Source organism: Leopardus geoffroyi, chromosome D1, assembly GCF_018350155.1.
Source record: "Leopardus geoffroyi isolate Oge1 chromosome D1, O.geoffroyi_Oge1_pat1.0, whole genome shotgun sequence".
NCBI lineage: Eukaryota > Metazoa > Chordata > Mammalia > Carnivora > Felidae > Leopardus > Leopardus geoffroyi.
In genome coordinates, this window is record NC_059329.1 from 71,318,178 (window position 1) to 71,331,690 (window position 13,513).

The 13,513-nt window shown below is 37.4% G+C and overlaps 1 pseudogene; it reads left to right on the top strand.

The window, feature by feature from the left end:
* Positions 1–11,943: 11,943 nt before the first annotated feature.
* On the top strand, positions 11,944–13,278 carry LOC123602580 (annotated as a pseudogene).
* The last annotated feature ends 235 nt before the right edge of the window (positions 13,279–13,513 follow it).

A 13,513-nucleotide genomic window follows, 5' to 3' on the forward strand; every position in this document is an offset into this window, starting at 1 on the left:
GGCGCCTGGGTGGCTTAGTCAGTTAAGCGTCCGACTTCAGCCCAAGTCATGATTTCATGGTTTGTGAATTCGAGCCCCGCATCAGGCTCTGCTGACAGCTCAGAGCCTGGAGCCTACTTTGGATTTTGTGTCTCCCTTTCTCTCTGCCCCTCCACTGCTCACTCTCTCTCTCTCTGTCTCTCTCAAAAATAAACATTAAAACATTTTTTAAAAAAAGAAATATTTCATGTGTACACAATTTGTTGGATGGACCCACAAATGAATTGTTTCTTGACTTGGCTATTATAAATGATACTCTTATAAACATTTATGTACAGTCTTTTGTGAAAAGCTGAATTCATTATTCTTAAATTACTGGAAGTGGTATGGTAAATGTGTGTATAAGTAAAGTTTTTTTTTAATGGCTCTGACATTTTACACTACAGCAGAAGTATATTATGATCATTTAACTCATTCCGCATGTCCTTGCCAATGCTCAGTATTTTCAGTCTTTTAAATTTTAGCTATTATTATTACTCTGTAACCATCTCTTATTGTGGGTTTTAATTTTGTTTCCCTAATGATTAGTGATAATTGAGTATCTCCTCGTGTGTTTTTTGGCCATTTGTTTTTCTTTTGTGGAATTTCTGTTCAAATACTTTGTCCATTTTTTTAGGAGGAGGGCTGCTTGTCTGTTATAGGAGATCTTTTATATTGTAGATAATAGTCCTGCTTCCTTTTTGGGCACTATTTCACTCACTCATTCATGTTTCTCTCCCTCTTGAATCACTTCCTCCTTGGGAAGCCTGATGCCATGTCATGAGGCCATTAAAGCAGGTTATGGAGGGGCCCATGTCTCTGTCCAATAGCCAGGAATAAAGTCTGCAACAACCAAATAAGGGAGCTTAGGAGAGACTTCTTTAGCCCTTTTGAACCTGCATATGATTCTAGACCCAGGTGAGAGCTGGACTATAAAATAATATATTTGTATCTATCTACCTATTTATCTATGTAGAGAGGGACCCTGAGCCTGAACCACCCAGCTGAACCACTCCTAGATAGTCTCAGAATCTGTGTGACAAAATAAAATATTTGTTCTTTTGAGCTACATTTTGAGATAATTTGCTACACAGCTACAGATAACTAATATCCATCTTCACCATAATAACCCTAGCCCAACACCAAAATCTGAAAAGCACATTCACTGGAGTTGGGTAGATATGCAGACCTAATTTCAAGTTGGAAGCCACAGTTTCCAGAAAGAATGCACTGTTAGATTTCTTCCTCTTCATTCCCAAACCCAGATCAGATTAGGTACAATGGCATAAACTGCTTCTACTCCAAACAAAATTAAGCCCTTCTGTTCTTTATAACTGAATGCTTTTTACAAGCAGCCTCTTTCTCTCGCTCAGTTCTCAGTTCTCTCTATCCTATGGTTACTCATTCACATTATTCTTTCTGCCTCTGAGATTCTCATGGTGGGAAGAAACCATTAAGTTCATGTAGACCAACCCATAAGCTTGAATCTCCTCTATAACACCCCAAGTGGCCTACTAGCTTATTTTTGAAGTTTTGAGATCACTATCTTCTGAGGTAGCTCATTCTATCTTTGGATCACTCTAATTGTTAGAAAACTCCGGTAGCAGGAGAGAATTTACTTTCTCTGCTCTCCTGCTTCACTTGGCCTTCTCCAGGGAGAATTGTGACTGTGAGCATACCTTGGAAGCAAGGACTGGTTCGTAATTGTTGAAATTTCAAGAAAATTCTGTTTTCTTCACTATGAAGTCCTAGCTTGACTTAACTTTCTAAGAGCCATGTCTTTACCTGGATCTATCCTAGACAATCAACAATTCATTCTCAAGAATGCCTCTGGAGTAGGGGGTAAGGCTCTTCAATTATTTGGATCCTCAGATATTTCTGCTCTTGATGAAACTTTTCTGGATATTCTTGTAATAGCTGCTGCGTGTAAGTGATGGGTAGAGCTAACAAAAGTCTTGCCCTTGTCTCTGGCAGGGCCCTGAGCCAAGCGCTATAAATCTGGGCTTCATCTCTCCTACTCTGGCTTGCCAGGGCAATGATAAGATTAATTGTTTCCATAAAGAGGGGGTAGTTTTGAGACTTCCTGGAGATCTTGGCTTAATCTGTAAATCTAGGAAGATTATATGTGTGGTTTCTTGCCTTCATAGAGATAGCCAACGATCTGCCAGGTCCTGTACAAAACCCTTAATACAGTCCACAAAGTTACATGTAATGTGGCACCTGACTATTGTTCCAGTCTGAATTCTCACTATGCTCTCCCTCCCACTCTGAGTTCTAGTTACACTGGCATTTTTTTAAATTTGTCAGAATCTGCATGTTCTTCCAATCACAGTATCTTTTCCACTGGTCTGGTCTCCCCTTATTCTCTATTTCCAGTTAAGTCTTACTCGTCTTCAGATCTCTGCTGAGCATTGCTTCCTCAAGGAAGCCTCTCTAGACTTGCCACTCTCTGAGTCTAGGTTATATTTCTTTATTTGATTTTAAAGAGTGGTCATACCTTTCTTTCAGCTCACTACTTGTTTTAGTTTATATATCTAACAGTGTAGTTATTTGGTTAATGTCTACCCCCCCTTAGACTGAAAGTTCCATTCACACAGGGACTGCACCCGTTTTGCTCTCCACTGTAACATTTAACATAGAATCAAGTATGGTAGATGCTTGATTGGTATTTGAGGCATGAAGGAAGGGGGCAATTAGAGCACAGTGTGATAAACAGTATCTTTGGAGTAGGCACAGGAGGTTGTATTCTAACCTAATCCAGATAGAAAAGCTTTCCTGGGTAGGTGATATCACTTCAAATATATTTATGTGTATATTCAATTTCACGTAAATACTTTGTGTGATCCGAGAACAGACAAGTCTAAAATCTGTAGGGCAGGTTGAGACGCTGGAAACTCTCAGGCAGAAGTTGATGCCTCCTCATCAACTTTTTTGCTTGTGCGTTTCAATACGTGATCTATATATATGTTGTATATAAGCTGTACCTTGCTAACAAAAGTATTCAATTATTCTATAATGTTGTACACAGCCAAAGCAATATTTTTTTCTCAGTTTTACTGAGATAAAATTGACATATAGCACTGGATAAGATAAAGTGTATAGCATAATGATTTTTACCTATATGGTGAAATGATTACCATAATATTTAGTTAATATCCACTATATCATACACATACGAAACAAAAAAAAAAAGAAAAATTTTCTCCTTGTGATAGCACTTTGGCTTTATTCTCTTAACTTTATATATACCATACAACTGTGTTAACTATGGTCATGCTGTACATTACATCCTTATTACTTATTTATCTTATAACTGGAAGCTTGTAGCTTTCGACCACCTTCTTCCAATTCCCTCTCCACCACTCCCTGCTTCTGGTAACCACAGATCAGGTCTTTTTTCTGAGTTAGGTGTTTTTTCTTTTAGATTCTCTGTATAGGCGAGATCATACAGTATTTGTCTTTTTCTGATTTATTTCACAAAGTCTAATGCCCTCAAGATCCATCCATGTTGCAAATGGCAGAATTTCCGCCTTTTTATACTGAATAATATTTCATTGAATATATACCTTACAATTTCTTTATTCATTCATCTGTCAGCAGACACTTAGGTTGTTTCTATATTGTGGCTATTATAAATAATGCTGCCATGAACATGGGGTGCAGATATCAATCTGACATAGCGCTTTCAATTCCTTTGGATAAATACCTAGGAGCAGAACTGCTGGATCATATGGTAGTTTTATTTTTAGTTTTTTGAGGATTCTACACACTGTTTTCCATAGGGGCTGCCCTGATTTAGATTCCTACCAGCAGTGCATAAAGATCCCCTTTTTTATACATCCATGTCAGCACTTGTTATCTCTTTTTGATCATATCCATTCTAACAGGTATAAAGTGATATCTCATTGTAGTTTTGATTTGCATTTCTGTGATTAGTGAGGTTGAACACCTTTTCATGTGTTAGCCTGTTAGCCATTCATATACCTTCTTTGGGAAAATGGTCCTCTGCTCATTTTAAAAGTGGATCATTTGGGCTTTTTGCCATTGAGTTGTACAATTTCTTTATATATCTTGGACATTAACCCCTTATCAGTTATATGGCTTGCAAATATTTTTTCCTATTCTGTAGGTTGTCTTTTCACTTTGTTGATGGTTTCTTTTGCTGTATAGAAGCTTTTTAGTTTCATGTAGTCCCACTTGTTTATTTTTTATTTTGTTGCTTATGCTTTAGGTGTCATATCCACCCAAATTATTATCAAGACCCATGTGGAGAATCTTTCCCCCTATGTTTTCTGGTAGGAGTTTTATGATGTCAGGTACTACATTTAAGTTTTTAATCCATTTCAGGTAAATTTTTGTGAATGGTGTAAGAGAGATGTTCAATTTATTTTCTTTCTTTTTTCTTTTGCATGTGGTTATCTGGTTTTCCCAACATCATTTGTTAGAGAGACCATCATTTCCCCTTGGATTCCTTTTTGGCATCCTTGTCAAATATTAGTTGGTTGTATATGTGGGAGTTTAATACTGAACTGTCTGTTCTGTTCCATTGGTAGTATGTCTTTTTTTTTTTTTTTACGCCAGTACCATACTGTTTTAACTGCTATAGCTTTGCAATATCGTTTGAAACAAGGAAGTGTGATACTCTGGCTTTGTTATTCTTTCTCAGGATTTGTGGTTTCTTTTGTGGTTTCATACAAATTTTAAGGTTGTTTTTTCTATTGCTGTGAAAAATGCCATTGGAATTTTGACAGGGATTGCACTGAATCTATAGATTGCTTTGGGTAGTATGGACATTTTAACAGTATTAATTCTTCTGATCCACGAACATGGAATATCTTTACATTTGTTTGTATCTTCATCAATGTCATCCAACAAAATCTTGTAGCTTTCATGGTTCAGATCTTTCAGTTTCTTGGTTAAATTTATTCCTAGATATTTTATTGGTTTTCATGCTATTGTGAATGGAACAGTTTTTTACATTTCTTTTTTCAGATGTTTCGCTGTTAGTGTATAGATTTCTGATTTCTGTATATTGATTTTATATCCTGTAACTGAAATTTATTGATTAGTTCCAAGAATTTTTTGTTTGAGTCTTTGGGATTTCCTATATGTATGATCATATCATCTGCAAATAACCATTTTGCTTCTGATTTGGATGCTTTTTATTTCTTTATTCCTTATTTCTCTAGCTAGTGTGGTGAGAGTGGGTAGCCTTGTCTTCTTCCTGAACTTAGAGGAAAAGCTTTCAATTTTTACAACACTGAGTATAATATTAGCTGTGGGTTTGTCATATATGGCCTTTATTATGTTGAGTCTTGTTCCTTCTATACCCAGTCTGTTGAGGGTATAATTTATCATGAAACCATGTTGTATTTTGTCAAATGCTATTTTTGCATCTATTGAGATAATCATGTGACTTTTATCTTTCTATTAATGTAGTATATCACATTTATTGATTTGCATATATTGAAACATCCTTGCACTCCAGGGATAAATCCCACTTGGTCATGGAGTATAATCCTTTCAAAGTGTTCTCAAATTTGGTGTGGTAGCATTTTGTTGAGAATTTTTCATGTATACTCATCAGGGATATTGGTCTGTAGCTTTCTTTTCTTGTAGTGTCCTTGCAGGCTTTGGTCTCAGGGTAATGCTGGCTTTGTAAAATAAGTTTGGGTGTGTTCCCTCCTCTTCAATTTTTTGGGAGAGTTTGAGAAGGACTGCCATTAATTCTTCATTAAACGTTTAGTAGAATTTGCCACTGAAGCAGTCTGGTCCTGGGGTTTTTCTGCATTGGGAGCTTTATGATTACTGATTCAATCTTATTACTTATTAGTCTATTCAATTTTTTTTTTCTTTAAAAAATTTTTTTTTATGTTTATTTACTTTCCAGAGAGAGACAGAGACAGAGTGTGAACAAGGGAGCGTCATAGAGAGAGGGAGACACAGAATCTGAAGCAGGCTCCAGGCTCTGAGCTGTCTGCACAGAGCCCAATGTGGGGCTTGAACCCACAAACTGCAAGATCATGACCTGTGCTGAAGTCAGAGGTTTAACTGACTGAACCACCCAGGCCCCCCAAATTTTTTTTCTTCTTGATTCAGTCTTGTAGGTTGTAGGTTTCTAGAAATTTCTCCATTTCTTCTAGGTTATCTATTTGTTGGCATATAATTGTTCATAGCAGTTGTGTATTGATCCTATGTATTTTGGTAGTATCAATTTGATAGTATCAACCATTTTTTTATTAATTTGTCTTCTTTTTTTCTTAGGTTTGCTAGGGTTTATCAATTTTGTTTATCGTTTTGAAAAATCAGTTGGTAGTTTTGTTGATATTTTCTATTACTTTCCTGGTTTCTATTTCATTTATTTCCACTCTTATCTTTATTATTTTTTCTGTCTGATAAATTTGGGCTTAATTTTCTCTCTTTTTTTTTTTTTATAATTCCTTGAGGTATAAAGTTAGGTTGCTATTTGAGATTTAATTTCTTAATATATGTGTTTATTGCTATACAGCTCCATCCCAGAAGTGCTTTCATATCATCCCATAGGTCCGTTGGGGATGTTATATTTCCATTTTTGTTTTGAAATATTTTTTATTTTCCCTTTGATTTCTTCAACCCATTAGTTGTTCAAGAATGTGTTGTTTAGTTTCCACATATTTGTGGGTTTTCCAGCTTCCCTGTTGTGGATTTCTAGTTTCTTACCATTGTGGTCAGGAAAGATACTTGGTATGACTTTAATATTTTAAAATTTTCTGAGGCTTGTTTTATCGCTTATCATATAATCTTTCCTTGAGAATATCCTGTGTGCATTTGAAAAGAATGTATATCCTTCTGCTATTGGAAGGAACAATCTACAAATCTCATTTGGTCTAATGTATGGTTCAAGTCCATTGTTACCTTGTTGACTTTCTGCCTGGGTGACATACCCACTGCTGAAAGTGGAGTATTAAAGTTCCACTCATATGGTATTGTTGTCCATTTCTCCCTTCAGATGTTTGTATTTGCTTAATACGTTTAGGTGCTCTGATATTGGATGTGTATATATTAACTGTGTATATGTGTATATACTAGTGTGTATAATTAATTGTTATATCTTCTTGATGAATTGACCCTTTTATCATTTTGTTTCATTATTGTTTTTGGCTTAAAAGTTTATACTCTCTGATATAAGTATAGCTACCTTTGCTTTATTTTGGTTACCACTGCATGGAATATATTTTTCCATACCTTCACTTTGAGATTATGTGTGTCCTTAATACTGAAGTAAGTCTCTTGTAGGTAGTATATAGTTGGATCTTGTTTTGTTTTTTTTTTTTTCAATCCATCTAGCCACTCTGTGCCTTTTGACTGGTGAATTGAATCCATTTATATTCAGGTAATTATTGATATGTAAGGACTTAGTAATGCCATGTTTGCCTTATTGACTGTTTTCTGTTTGTTTTGTATTGGCATTGCTCTTTTTCTATTTCTGCCTACATCTGTAAACTGTCGATATTCTAGGATGGTATGTTTTGCTTCTCCTGTTTTTCTTTTGTAAATCTACCTTAGATTCCTGCTTTGTGGTTACCATGAGGCTTACATAAACCATTTTACAGATAAAATGTTCCATTTTATGCCGATAGCAACTTATCTTCAATCTCCTACAAAGGCTCCACATTTTACCCCCCTCTTTTTATGTCACACTTATTTTCTATGTTGTGTATTCATTAAGAAATTATGGTTACTATAGTTATTTTTAATACTCTTTTAACCTTTATTCTATAGTTAAGTGGCTGACCAACCATTCTATTTTAGAGGTTTCTAAATCTGGCCTGTATATTTTTCACCTATACCGGTGTGTTGTGTACTTTCATAAGTTTTCATGTCGCTGATTATTGTCTTTTCATTTCAGCTTTGAGAATTTCTTTCAGCATTTCTCTCTCAGCTTTTGTTTATCTGGGAAAGTCATTCCTTCTTCATCTCTGAAGAATAACTTCACTGAATACAGTATTCTAGTTGCAGTTTTTATTTTCCAACACTTTGAATATGTCATTCCATTCTCTCTTGGCCTGAAGGGTTTCTGCTGAGAAATCAACTGATAGCTTAGTGGGGGTTTCTTTGGAGGTTATACTTTTTTCCCTGGCTGTGTGTTTAGGATTCTTTCTTTCTCTTTGATTTTTAACAGTTTCCTTATAATGTGTTTTGGAGAAAGCTCTTTTGGCATTTAGATAATATGGTAATTTATTAGCTTCATTGAAATTGGATATTCAAGTCTTTCTCCAAGTTTGGGAAGTTCTCAGCTATTTCTTTAAATAAACTTTCTGTCCCCTTCTCCTTCTCTTCTCCTTCTGGAATCCTGATTGTTTTGGTATTTGTCCTTTTGATGGATTCTCTTAGATCATGAGGCTTTCTCTGCTCTTTTTTTCTTTGTTCTCTTCTGTGTCATTTCAAAACTCCTGTCCTTTAAGTCATTTATTCTTTAATCTAGTATACTCTAATACAGATGCTGTCTGCTGCATCTTTTATTCTATTTCTTCATTCTATTTTATTGTATCACATTCTTCATCTCATTCATTGAATTCCTCAGCTCCAGAATTTGTTTGGTTCTTTTTATGATTTCTCTTTCATAAAGAATTCAGGGGGTGCCTGGGTGGCTTAGTTGGTTAGGCGACCGACTTTGGCTCAGGTCACGATCTTGCAGTTTGTGAGTTCAAGTCCCATGTCGGGCTCTGTGCTGACAGCTCAGAGCCTGGAGCCTGCTTCGGATTCTGTGTCTCCCCCTCTCTCTGTCCCCTCCCCTGCTCACACTCTGTGTCTCTCTGTCTCTCAATAATAAATAAACGTTTAAGAAAAAAGAACTCAGATTAATCTTTTTCTTTTCTCTTTTCTTTTCTGTTTCATTGCATTGTCTGAGTCTTCTTTTAGCTTGTTGAGTTTAATTTTTTTAAATGTTTATTTTTGAGAGAGATAAACACAGAGTGCCAGTGGGAGAAGGACAGAGAGGGAGATATAGAATCTGAAGCAGGCTCCAGGCTTGGATCTCGGAGCTCTGCATGCAAAGCCCCATGCAGAGCTCAACTCAGAAACCATGAGATCATGACCTGAGCTGAAGTCGGACACTTAACCGACTGAGCCACCCACACGCCCCATTAGCTTGTTGAGTTTTTTTAAAAGTAGCTATTTTGAGTTCTTTATCTGTTAGATCATACTATACACCTTTTACTTGAGGATTATTGATATCTTTTGGGGATGACATATTTCCTTGATTTTTCATGTCCCTTATATTTTTACATCGCTACTTGAAGTAGTAGACATTTCTTTAAATCTTTATTGGTTGCCTTCATATGGGGTACTGTTGATTGGTGCTGCTGTATGTGGGTTTTCCTCAGCTTTTGAATGAGTAGACCTGCCCACTCTTTTTTCTTCCTCTTGTGGCAGAATTCTTAAGCTTTTACATCTTTTCTTGTTCTTAGAAGTCACCAGGCTTGCTGCTGGATGCCTCTCTTTGGTTTTCCAAAAAGTGGTGGTTTCTCCCTTGTCCATAGCCCTGTTCCATTTTCCTGAGAGTACTCTGATTACTGGACCTCTATTACCATTGCACTTGGGAGCACACAAGGATCTTGTCACAGAGTGTGTGTGTGCACATGCGTGTGCATGTTGGGAGGTGTGCGTTAGCACTGTTGGCATACGAGTGCCTGTGGACCCAGTGGGGAGATCTTAATGTGGTTGTACTCCCACAGCCTTATCAGCAGAGTTCACGCTGAAGTCCTGAAGTAGTCACCAGGAACTAAATTACTTTGATGTTCTTATCTGCTTCTTACTCTGTCTTGCCTCCACTTAGTCATGAGGTCTCACCTCAGTGGGCTGCATGTTGTTGGATACAAACAGATTTTTCTAGTCACCACCACACAAGTAAGGTAGCCAGGAACTCACCAATTTCTACCTCCTCCACAGGAGAGGTCACCATGGATGAACAGTGTGGCCCTGTGCAGTGTCTCTTTTGGTTGGAAGGGTGGCTCTGGCAGAGTTCTTCCCTCTCCACTATGACCAAACTCATATCTTTCCTGCTCTAGTGGTGTTCTAGAATCTCCCCTCAGGCAGGCTGAACCTCTATAAGTTCTCTCTCACCCAAGGATATCTTCCCAGGTCAGCATTCTCCAGGCTTTTTTTCTTGGCCAGTGAGAGGGGGTGCAGCAGTTTTGTTGACTCTAAAATCTTTACCGAGATCCAAAATCTATCTGCCTGTTTTTAGATGCACTGGTGGGCAAGAGTTATCCAGGTCTCTTGGCATATTAAACTGGGTCCAACACTTCTTACTGAGATATTTTGCTTGTGGATGAATATCTAATTAATTGTTTAAAAAGGGAGAGAGAAAAGACTAATGTCTTGTGCCACCGTGATGCTAATGTCACTCTCATTTTTTAATGTAAGCATTTATAGCTTTGTTCCATAGCACTGTTTTCACTGTACCAAATTTTAGTTTGTTGTGTTTTCATTTGCCTCTAGTATTTTCTAATTTCCCTTGTGATTTCTATTTTGACCCATTTGTTGGTTAAGGATATGTTAATTTCAACAAATTTGTGAATTTTCCAGTTTTTCTTTTGTTATTGAGTTTTAACTTCATTCTGATGTGACTGGAGAAGACACTTTGCATGGTATCTGTCTTCTTAAAGCTAGCCTTAACTGGGGGCCTAACATATGGTCTACCCTGAAAATGTTCTAAGTGCACTTGGGAAGAATACGTATGCTGTTCTTGGGTACAGTGTTCTATGGATGTCTGTCAGATCTACCTTAGTTTATTCTAGTAAGCCCTCTATTTGCTTACTTATCTTCTGTCTCGTTGTTGCATCTACACTGATAGTGGTGGTACAGTAAAGTCTTGGACTATTATTGCAGAACTATTGCTCCCTTGAATTCTGTCAGTTTTTACTTCACATATTTTGATGATCTGTCATTAGACATGTAAACATTTACAACTGTTATATATATTTACTGAGCGTTTTATTAACATGTAATATTCTTCTTTGTCTCTTTGGAAACTTTATAAAGTATACTTTGTTTGGAGCACCTGGGTGGCTCAGTCAGTGAAGCATCTGACTTTGGCTCAAGTTATGAGGTCAGGATCTCAGGGTTCATGAGTTTGAGCCCTACATCACGCTCTGCGCTGACAGCACAGAGCCTACTTCAGATCCTGTCTCCCTGTCTCTCTGCCCTTCCCCCACCCCTGCTCACATGCATGTGTACTCTCACTCTCAAAAATAAATAAGCATTTAAAAAATAATGTATAAGTTGTCTGACATCAGTTTAGACATCCCTGCTCTCTTTTGGTTACTATTTCTGCAGTATTTTTCCATATATTCACTTTCAATCTATTTGTGTTTTGGGATCTAAAATGAATATTTTGTAGATAGCATATAGTTGGATCATGTGTTTTTATCCACTCAGCTAATCTCTTTTGGTTGGAAAGTTCAATCCACTTCTATTTAAAATAGTTACTGATAAGAGAAAAACTTACTTTTATAATTTTGTTGTTTTCTAAATGCCTTATAACTCTTCTGTTGCTCATTTTCGGAATTACTGTCTTCTTTTGTGATTAAATTTTAAATGAAATGTGTAATTTCACATTTCCTTTTGTGTATAATCAATCTACAGTAATTTTCTTTGGGGTTACCATGCAGGTTACATTTAACATCTGAAGGTTATAATCTAATTTGAATTTATACCAGTTTAACTTCTTCTTTAACAGCAAAGTTTGGTTGTTGATGTCACAACATTGCATCCTGATATGTGTGCGTCCAAAAGCATAAAGGAACAATTCTTTTAAATGTATTAGTTAGTTTAATTATTAAAAAAAAGCCAAATGTGGAGATAAACACTGTTATAATAATACTAGCTTTTAGAAAAATAAAATTTTTTAATTATTAATCTGGTCTTTCTGCCCATAGACGCTGCCGAGTAAGCATCGTGAAAGTCTCCCCTCCCACCGCCATCATGTCTAAGTCAGGGTCTCCCAAAGAGCCTGAACAGCTGCGGAAGCTTTTCATCGGAGGTTTGAGCTTTGAAACAACCAATGAGAGTCTGAGGAGCCATTTTGAGCAGTGGGGAATGCTTACGGACTGTGTGGTAATGAGAGATCCCAACACCAAGTGCTCCAGAGGCTTTGGGTTTGTCACGTGTGCATGCCACTGTGGAAGAGGTGGACGCAGCCACAAATGCAAGGCCACACAAGGTGGATGGAAGAGTTGTAGAACCAAAGAGGGCTGTCTCGAGAGAAGATTCTCAAAGATCTGGTGCCCACTTAACTGTGAAAAAGATTTTTGTCAGTAGCATTAAAGAAGACACTGAAAAACATTACCTAAAAGATTATTTTGAACAGTATGGGAAAATTGAAGTGATTGAAATCATGACCGACCGAGGCTTTGCTTTTGTAACATTTGGCAACCATGACTCTGTAGACAAGACTGTCATTCAGAAATACCATACTGTGAACGGCCACAACTGTGAAGTAAGGAAACCTCTATTTAGCAACAGATGGCTGGTGCTTCATCCAGCCAAAGAGGTCGAAGTGGTTCTGGAAAGTTTGGTGGTGGCCGTAGAGGTGTTTTGGTGGGAATGACAACTCCGGCCGTGGAGGAAACTTCGGTGGGCAAGGTGGCCTTGGTGGTAGTCGAGGTGCTGGTGGATAGTGGCAGTGGGGATGGCTGTAACGGATTTGGTAATGAAGGAAGCAACTCTGGAGGTGGTGGAAGCTATAATGATTTTGGCCATTACAACAATCAATCTTGACATTTTGGGCCCCTACGAGGAGGAAGTTTTGGAGGCAGAAGCCCTGGCCCGTATGGTGGTGGAGGCCAATACTCTGCCAAACCATGAAACCAAGGTGGCTATGGTGGTTCCAGCAGCAGTGGCTATGGGAGTGGCGGAAGGTTTTAATTACTTCCAGGAAACAAAGCTTAGCAGGAGAGGAGAGCCAGAGAAGTGACAGGGAAGCTACAGGTTACAAGAGATTTTTTAACTCAGTCAAGCACAGTGGTGGTGGGGCCTAGCTGCTACAAAGAAGACATGTTTTAGACAATACTCATGTGTATGGACAAAAATTCAAGGGCTGTATTTGTGACGAATTGCATAAGAGGTTATTTTAGTTTCTGTTCTGCAGAAAGTATAAAGCATTCCAAAAAAGGGTTTTAATGTAGTTTTTTTTTTTTTTTTGCACTCATGCTATTGATTGCTAAATGTAATAATCTGATCATGATGATGAATAAATGTGTCTTTTTTAAAAAAATAAATAAAGGGACACCTGGGTGGCTCTGTCGGTTAAGCATCTGACTTTGGCTCAGGTCATGATCTCACGGTTTGTGAGTTCGAGCCCTGCGTCCGTCAGGCTCTGTGCTGACAGCTCAGAGCCTGGAGCCTGCTTCAGATTCTGTGTCTCCTTCTCTCTCTGCCCCTCCCCAACTTGTGCTCTGTCTCTATCAAAAATAAATAAATGTAAATAAACAAATAAATAAAAATTACTAAT